Genomic DNA, 9,218 nt, shown 5'->3' on the forward strand with positions numbered 1-9,218 from the left:
GAAAAATAAGTTTGGACATTTGTTAAATTACGCGAACAAGGTTTTTAGTTTCTAGGATGCCAAGCTCAATCAAGTGTGCGCATACTTGATAAATTTAAACATTTTTTCCCCAAAAACAAAGACTTATATGAATAAATATTTCGTCTTATGTTAGATTTGCATGTAGAATCATCTTCTATTTTTTTTGTACTATCTTTGTTTACTCAATCGATGAAGATTAGATTTTTATTTATTTTCTAAAGTTGATACTAACAAGTATCCCACTCATCGATAATAATACAAAATCCTTAAATATAAATCCTCAAATTAGATTGAGAGTATCTGTCAATTAAAATTAAACACATCGTATATTGGTTTATTATTTTCAACATCTATAACAATCAGTGCTAACGAGTAAACGATTGAACCATTATTACAAATAATACTTATCCGATACACTCTCCGGTCCCCTTGACATCTCGATAGAAAAAATATATGCATGTGTTATTAATAAAACAGTTAAAGATTCGTATTCCTAAGATGCGATATAAAGTAAGGGACTAATGAGAGAACTGCGTGTAAAGCTGGAATGTTAATCGGCTGGATTCATCAATCATTGATATAGCGCATGAATATAGAACGATGTAATTTATGAAAACTAATCGGAAAGCCACGCGTTAGAATCGGAAGGAAAGAAAGAGACGAGGAAGGAAGGGTAGTCGGGTGTAAAGATTAAAAAGAAAACAACTACGACAAGCATAACAACAAAAAAGAAAGATAAAGAAAAGAAAACGATCGGGAAAAGCAAGAAATACGAAGTAGTTATAAATCATTATCGATATAATTAGCAAGATGTAAGAAGGAGTTAGTTGAGCCGCAAACCGGACGCGATCAGCTGAGCTTTGCACCTTTACCCACTTCACCTTCCTGGACCTAATACTTTTTTCTTCCTCTTTCTCATTCGACTAAAGTAGGCCGTTTCCTTTGTCGTAAGCCGTAGAACTAGATGATACTCTTTTTGTTTTGTTTTTGTTTTCTTCCTTTTCATTTTTTACCTTTTTTTACGAAGACCACCTTACCGTTCATCAATTTTCGGCCTCTGGATGCATCGGAGATAAATAATGAATTTCGTTCGTAGATGAAGGTGGACGATGCTCGGGATAATGTCCGTGCCGTAGGTCTAAATTCGAGAGAAGGAAATAGCGTTTATTATATTAGGGACAAACACTGTGAACGTAAATATATAATACTTAAGCGATTAAAAGAAAGATAATATCTAATCAAATATATTCAATAAAAATTATCTATGAAATATTCTTAACAATTTAAATAAAACATTAATTACTTATAACAAGAATTATTTATTAGGTTTAGATTCATTATCGTATTAACTTATTGATTATACTAATCAAAATGATCCTGTACGAGAACAAATAATTGCAGATTAATAACAGCAATTATAGAAGAAATATGTATTTACTTACATTTAATTACGTATACAATGACGACCTTAAATCTTGAAATGAATATCAGATAGGAAACAGAAAAGATGAGCAACTCTAATTCATTAATTAAGTTTAATTTCATTAACGAATTAACTTATTGACTATTACTAATCAAAATAATTTTGTACGAAGAAAGAAAAAAAGTACTTGTAGATGAATAAGAACAATTACACAATAAAAGAAGGATGTATTTACTTACATTTAACTAAGTATAAAATGGTGACTTTAAATCTCGAAATGAATCTCGTATCGAACAGGAAACAAGATGAGCGCCCCTGAGCTATAATATTAATGATGACTCGCTTTTGCTCACTCGTCGTATCCTGAAGAGAAGCCAGTTTATGCTGTTTGTCCTCCCGTGTCCTCTATCTGCGGACACGTATGCAATTTTCAGTTAATCCTTTCGATCCTTCTCGTTGAGATTGCCTGACGAGTTTGCGCGGACTCACGTCTATCTTCTTCTTCGCGTAGACCGTTGTCCTGTCGTTTCTGTCAATATGGCGACTTCCACGACTATCGTTCGTGTTATTTCTTCAAATTGAAATATTTTGTGGCTGATTTCGTATAAAAATTTTTGTTATGAAAAATTTAACAAACAGCAAGAATAAATAGTGCTGTCTTTTTAGAAATAAATAAAATTTATTTTGATGTATAGTTTATATTGCGATATCGTTTGCGATGAAGTAGAAATGAAGAAACTGTGCTGATCATGCAGTGTAAATTATTAAAAAAGTAGTCCCCTCTTTCTTCCCTTACCCCTCACCAGGAAATCTACGTCCGTAGCGATTTTTACTAACATCTGTGGTAGATTTACCAACTTTTCTTTTCCTTTAAAAAATGATCGTCCAACACGATTAATATCTGTCCACGAAATCCGAAAGACGAAGAAAATAGGAAAATGGTCGAAACTGTTAAAATGGTTCCGCCGGTTGCCACGCCACTTCTGAGCAGCTGAAGGCGCAATCCAGCCCAGCCCTCTCTCGCCTGTAAGAAGTCCACCGCTTCGGTCATGTGGAAAAATAATTACTAATGTCGGACGAAAAAAATGTCGGCGTCCTCGAGAAAACATGAAAATATTATATAAAGATTCCTTCGTTCGAGGGACTTCGATTAACTGAATTTTCGTTTCCAAGTAGCACGGACACTTTTTTTTCCTGGAAAACATTATTTGAAATTTATTTAAAAAAATAAGTATTTCTTTTAAAACTATCATATATTTTCTAGAATAATTAAATATTTTCAAAATTATCAAAGATGAAACAGATTCGACGAATTAAAAATTGATATTTTTTCTTCTTTTTTAATATAATAGAAACAAACAATTAATTTTAACAATTGAAATAATTAATTAAATAATTAGATAATATATAAAAAATGATCAGAAGATAAACTCGAAAGGAATGTTACGTTTAAAAGATGAAAATGTAGTTGGAAGAAAATAGTGAGGCCGCCATTCTCCGGCAATATGGCGGTAGGAACGATGCGCATCTTCGGAAGATGCGATGCAAGCACCAAGGCGTATCCCGTGGGGAAGATGGCCGTGGCCCTGGCCACCTGCTGCCACTTTGATTTTGCCGCTGGAATCTCATTTAGCAGTGTAATCCCCATGTTCATTGACGATGGATCGGCCGTCCACGAAGTATTGTAGGTGTACTGAAACATTTCGTACCTTCTAATATATCATCGATAGCAGCTAGACTGAAGATCGAGCACGATTAACGGGCGTAAAAATATTCTTATTGTGTGGTAGATTCGTATCAATCGATACGCGTGTACTTGCATTCATAGATATTACTTACGGACTCCAACAAATTATAGTCATTTTCTAGTTATACCGTTCAATCTATTTTTTCTGTTGGCTAATAATGCGATTCTTTTCAAATTTATAACAAAAATTAAAAGATAATGAATATTTTTATTACCCGGTGTTATTCGATTTCGAATACGATGAAGCTTTTATTGTAACTGTAATTCTTGACAAATGATCTTGATAAGACTCAGGTAAAACAAAATTCTGAGGAAATCTTTACAAATTCCCAAAACATTGTCGAAGACTTTCTTCGTAAAGAGAGGAAGAAAGGGAGTGAAATTAAGTCTCGGAAGGTCGTCGATTAATATCCCCGATAATTATCATTCTGAACTGCTCAAACCGCTCTACTTCTTCTTCTTCTTCTTCTTGCTTATATCCGATAGCATGTTCGCAGGTATCACGTTTACACAGGGAGAGGGCAATTAATAACTTAGATAATGTGTCAAGTAGTACATTATCTTATTTAATTTGTAACCCGTTGGAATTACACAGAACAAGATGAAGAAGAAGAAGAAAAAGAAGATGGAGGAGAGGAAGAAGAAGAAAACAGAAGAGAAGAATAGAATATAAAGAATAAGAATAAGAAGCTCGAACGTCGAGGAATCTTGATTTCCGCGGTGAAGACAATGATTCGAGCTTTCCTCTGCCTTCCTACAGGCCGTGCGATGAATAGTCCGCTGATTGTTTGCGCCGCGTCACGGTTTCGGAGTCGCGTTTAATTCAATTTGTGAAGTGACTTACGGTGTCTGCCATTAGTCATCGTACGGCGTGCGCCTCGTCGTAGCTTGCCGGAGCCGCTGTGCTTCTTACTTTTCAGAGCCTCACCGAATCGCCAAGTGGAAGTAGAATGAACCGTCGAGAAAGAGGTGAAAAGAGGGAGTGCAAGAAAGAAAAAAAGAGAAAGGAAGAGAAAGAAAGAAGAAGAAAGAGAGAGAGAGAGAGGGACAGTGAAAAGAGACTCCTGAGAAAAGGGTTATACCTTAGATCCAAGCCGCCCTGGAAGGCCAGTTGATTATGGTTCCAGTATTGCCTTGAACGTTATCGTTACGAGAATGGTCCTCATCAGGTGAATCGGCCGCAAATGGTAGCGGCATAATAAGTAGCATTATTATCGTGCACTCTGTTATACATGCGCTTCGTCGATACGTGATGCCGACGCTACGGCTCCCCCAGAAAACCAGGAGGTAAGATTACTTTTATTCTTGTTTTTTTTTCATTTATTTTATAATTTTTGTTCAAGGAATATTTATTAATAAGATAAGACAAGAAAAAGGGACGTTTCAAAAATCGTTTCTCTTTTAAGTAGTCACGGTCTGTTCGAAACAGACAAGTTTCTTCGTGGCTACCTAACCTATATATTACATGCATTTATTGATCAGTTTGTATTGCTTGAAGTATAATTTTTATTTTACGAGGAAGCAGGTATATAGGTGTTGCTTGTACTTAAAAATTATCGTGTTGTTACATATGATGGATATTAAGAATTTTTCTTCGAACTAACATAAGCATTACGAACCGAGGTTAGTTAAAGAGAACAAAATCTAGAGGGATATAAAAATGAGTGAAAAATATTAATGGTCGTTAGTAGTACGAAACTTGGCTAACTATGAGAATATTTAGCTGCTAAGTACGTAAGGTATTCGCACATAACAAAATATGGATACATAATTATAGTTATTACTATGGTATTACGTATATACATTTACTTACTAACTTATTTATGTGTGGGAAGCTGTAACTGCTACGAATAAGTGTAAGAAAAAAAGTGTTGCTTAAAAGAATGTTAGCCTCATAATTCTTTGGCTTACGTAATTGAATATCCTGCCTAATGCAATTAACGAACTAACGAAAGTCGAGAATATTGATCTCGGTCATGGATATTCGATTGGTAATGGCTACCATTGATCGCGAATAACTTCGAGGATCGTTATCATCGTCTCGTTTAAAGCGAATAAACGTGGAAGAGCATGGATGAGAAAGAGCGAGAGAAAGAAAGAGAAAGAGAGAAGGAGATGCAAGAGAAAGGAGAAGCAAGAGCAGTAGAACGAACGGAGAAAGTAACTGTAAGAACATCGAACGTACTACGGATGATGATGACCAAGCATATTTCACCGAAAGTCTAGACTTCCATCGAGCCCTAAGCTACAGAATGCTTCAACGGTGCTTAGAGTAATACACGATAATTAGAATGAACTTAATATTAACATGTTAAATCGTTTCTTTCATCCTTTTCGATTGCTACGTCACACTTTACTATGTACTTCTTTTTTCTTGCCATTTAAAAGTCAATTCATCATCAAATTTTAAGACAATAGTCATCGCGTAATTTCTGAACAAAACAGATAACAAAAAGTAGATTGATTTCATTCATGCTTCATGCACCACCGGGTATCAGAATATCTCGATAATCATCATGATACTTGAGAATCAGATTACATGTAAATAATATTTATTAGAGATTCATTTTTTCATTAATTCATATTTTATAATAATTTAATGTATTGTAGAAAAGTTCAATCTTTCTAAAAAAACTCATTTAAATCTAATTGTAAGATAAGATCAGTCGTATGCGGTAAAGAAAAATGTCTACCTCGGTGAAATTACAATTGTCGGCTCATACGGACGAAAAGACGTCCGTCGAAAAAGGAAAACGACGAACGAGTTTGTGAAGTGAAAGTAGAAAGCTCCGAGAGAGTATCAGCAAATGTATGGAAGTAAAAAGAGTTGATATAAAAATGACACCGACCGATCGGGTTATAAACAAAGGAAGTACCGAGTTTTTAGTTCACATTGCACTTATTCACTTACATATTAAAATAGTATGTGTGCATTGTAGATATAGATGTGACGTTACATAATCACATATCTCGAGAGCGAGCACCGAATCGTAACTCATTGAAATAAAACTCTTTCACTCAATGAATAAGATAATTTTTCTCTTATCTATCATGAACTAAATAGAAGTTTAGACGTTACGTTAATGCTTATAAAAAATTTTACGTGACAGGGCCACCCGGTATTATCTCTACTGTCTTATTACATGCAGGTGAAGGCAACGAGAAGAGAAAGAAAGAGAAAGAAAAAGAAGAAAGAAGACAAAAAATAAGAGTAAGAAAGCATGATCTATCGAAGAAAGTAGAACGAAGAGTATGATGAACATGAGAGAAGTATAAGTATGAGTTATCGAAGGAGAGAGAATAAGGGAGAAGAAGAGGAATAAGAAAATGAGAAAGAGAGAATGCAATGTAGGAAGAAAATGCGGAATAGAAGGTGGATAGTAGTAGGGTTGAGAAAAAGAAATGAAGATAAAAGAAAAAGAGAAAAAGAGAAAAAGACAAAAATAGAGAAAGAGAGAAAGAGAAATAGGAAGAGAAAGAAAGGGAGAATGGAAGAAAGGAGAAAAGAAATGAAAGGCTGTCAGAGAAAAGGAGAGAAAGAAGAGAGAAAGAGCTCGGAGGGTATTAGCCGGTCTGAAGGGTGGATGCGAAGAAAGAGAGTTCCCTCTTTCTTATATATTTTTTCTTGTATTCTCCGCCGTTCCTTGGGAAAAGTTTGTTGTTTGAAGCAGCGCTCCGGCTCTCGCGATCATTAATCATGCCAAGTTTTGGTTTGACTAGCAGCAGCCCTGGCATGGCTCTTTCTATCTCTCTTCTCTTCTCTCTCTCTCTCATTCTCTTTCTCCAATGTGCGCGCGAGCACACGGCCGCTCTTTTCCGACTCTCTGCACTTCTCTCTCCCAGTTTTCGTTCCTGTTACGTCGGCTTCCTTCGGTAACGCCAACCTCGAAGCGTATCGTGGAGGAGAGAAAGAGGGTTGCTGGGTAGGCAGAAAAGGAAGGCTTGCTTGGTTTCTACCCCTCACCCCAATTCCCCAATCTCCTTCTGCCTTTCCAGACCCTTCTGCGCTCCCCCATCCGTAGGAGGGCGCAGGCTATTCGGAAATATCATATAGGGGTGCCACCGTAGAAAAGGAACCACCATCCTCTCTCGTTTTATCCCTCCCTTTCCCTCTTTTTTTACTCTTTTCCTACACTCACGAAAAGCATTTCGAAACGAAAGTATTTCTTTCCGTGTATTCTATTGGACTACAGTATAAGGCCTTTCTATGAAGTAATAATAGATTTTCTAAGCTTTCTCCTTGACTTTTTGCATGCCTTCTAGTCGAAAGATCGAATCGTCTCTCGTTATGAAAGGATTTACAAATTTCGAGAAATATGATACTTATTGTTAATAATTTTCTATATCGAGTAACGGTAGAACCTATCGTTGTAAGGTAAGAATTTGTCTATCTTCAAAATGTCGTGACTTATCTTGGTTATATAAGAATAACGTGAAAATATTTTAGAAAGGCACGATTCAAATATAAAATCCAGAATTGCGATCGACGAAAGTAGAATCGAACTGATTTAACGAGATTCAACAATCGGTTGAAACGGTCTCGATTTCCTTGAAGAGAAACTTTAAAGCACATATTCGGTACGTTATTGGTCCATACTTACCTGCATATATACGTTCACATATACGTTCATACAGGAGATATCGAGAACGGGTGGAAGGAGGTAAAGGCTGTACCTGTGGATTGGTAACTTGAAAGTTAGGGTCCCGCGCTGCAGTTGATTAACGATGTGAGCGTCCAGGTCGAGGTGGGTGGCGCATGCCTTTGTGACAGGACGCCCGTTCCTCCGCTCCACCGACATCGCCACCGTTGCTATCACGGATTATTATAACTCGTAGGTTTCATCTCGTACTAGCCATTCGTCGTTCGGTTTCGACTCGGACATCGATGCGCTCACTGGTTATCGTCACGTTCGTATCAACTCTCTCGAACAACTTGCCAGGCCACCTTCTTCGATCGAGCATCCAAGACCAATCGATAAAGGATCGATCGTTTCGCTGGCACACGTCGATGATTTCTAACCTAACATCTTTTTTTTATCTACCTCTCTCTCTCTCGCTCTTCCTTTCTCTTATTTTGCTTCTTTTAATTTTGTTTCGTAACGGGATATTGGTCTCTTCGCGACGTATATCGATATTTATTGTGTCAATAGAGTTGTTCTATTTTTTAAAAAATCTACGTATTATAATAACGTTAACTGTTAAGCCAATCTTAAGCCGGATATTAACCGTGAATAAATTGCAAAACATGCTGGAGTTAACAAGAAAATAATAATTTTTAAGGTAGAGTTATGTGACCTCGTATAATAGTAAATATCACTTTTTAAATATTAAAAAATATTACTGGATCGAGAAGATTGACATGGATGAAGAGGATGAGTTTAAAGGGACAACGAAGGATGATGGCTGAACTGTTATTTAATTTTCGTCTGGGTTCTATTCTAACGTAATATCGGGACGCGAGAGGCTCGTATAAATGCGCATTTTATTAAAGGCTCGGCGCTGCGTGAATAAAGGATCAAGCTGGGTTCTTCTATTTAGAGGGGGATATTCCCTTTTTGTTAGCGTCGACGGGCTTTCGTGACCACGAGAGAGCCAAAGAGATGTTATATGCGTCTCGATCTGCTTGAAAAAGAACCAATCAGCGATCCTCCCTCTTACACCCTGCAATCCGCAGCCACGCCTGCCAATATAGGGTACGTACCCTTGTCAGATCGACCCTTATCCTTTTCACCCACCTCTCTCCTCATTTCTCCTTTTCTTTCTCTCTCAAGGTAATACTGGACCAAACTCATTTCGCAAAATGGACTCTCCCTTCGCCAGTTGTTTCCATTTCAGACACTCGATCCATCCACCATGTTTTAGATTTGATCTTCCTAAGCATAGAACATATTGAAAGCTAATATACTAAATTTCTTTGTTTTTCCTTTTTTTCTGCGAATGAAATAAGTAAATAATTAGATAGATAATATTTGTATTCTTATCAATATTCCTATTACAGGAAATATTTTTCCTTAATATTAGCTAATT

Source organism: Polistes fuscatus, unplaced genomic scaffold (assembly GCF_010416935.1).
Source record: "Polistes fuscatus isolate 324 unplaced genomic scaffold, CU_Pfus_HIC Scaffold2, whole genome shotgun sequence".
Classification (NCBI taxonomy): domain Eukaryota; kingdom Metazoa; phylum Arthropoda; class Insecta; order Hymenoptera; family Vespidae; genus Polistes; species Polistes fuscatus.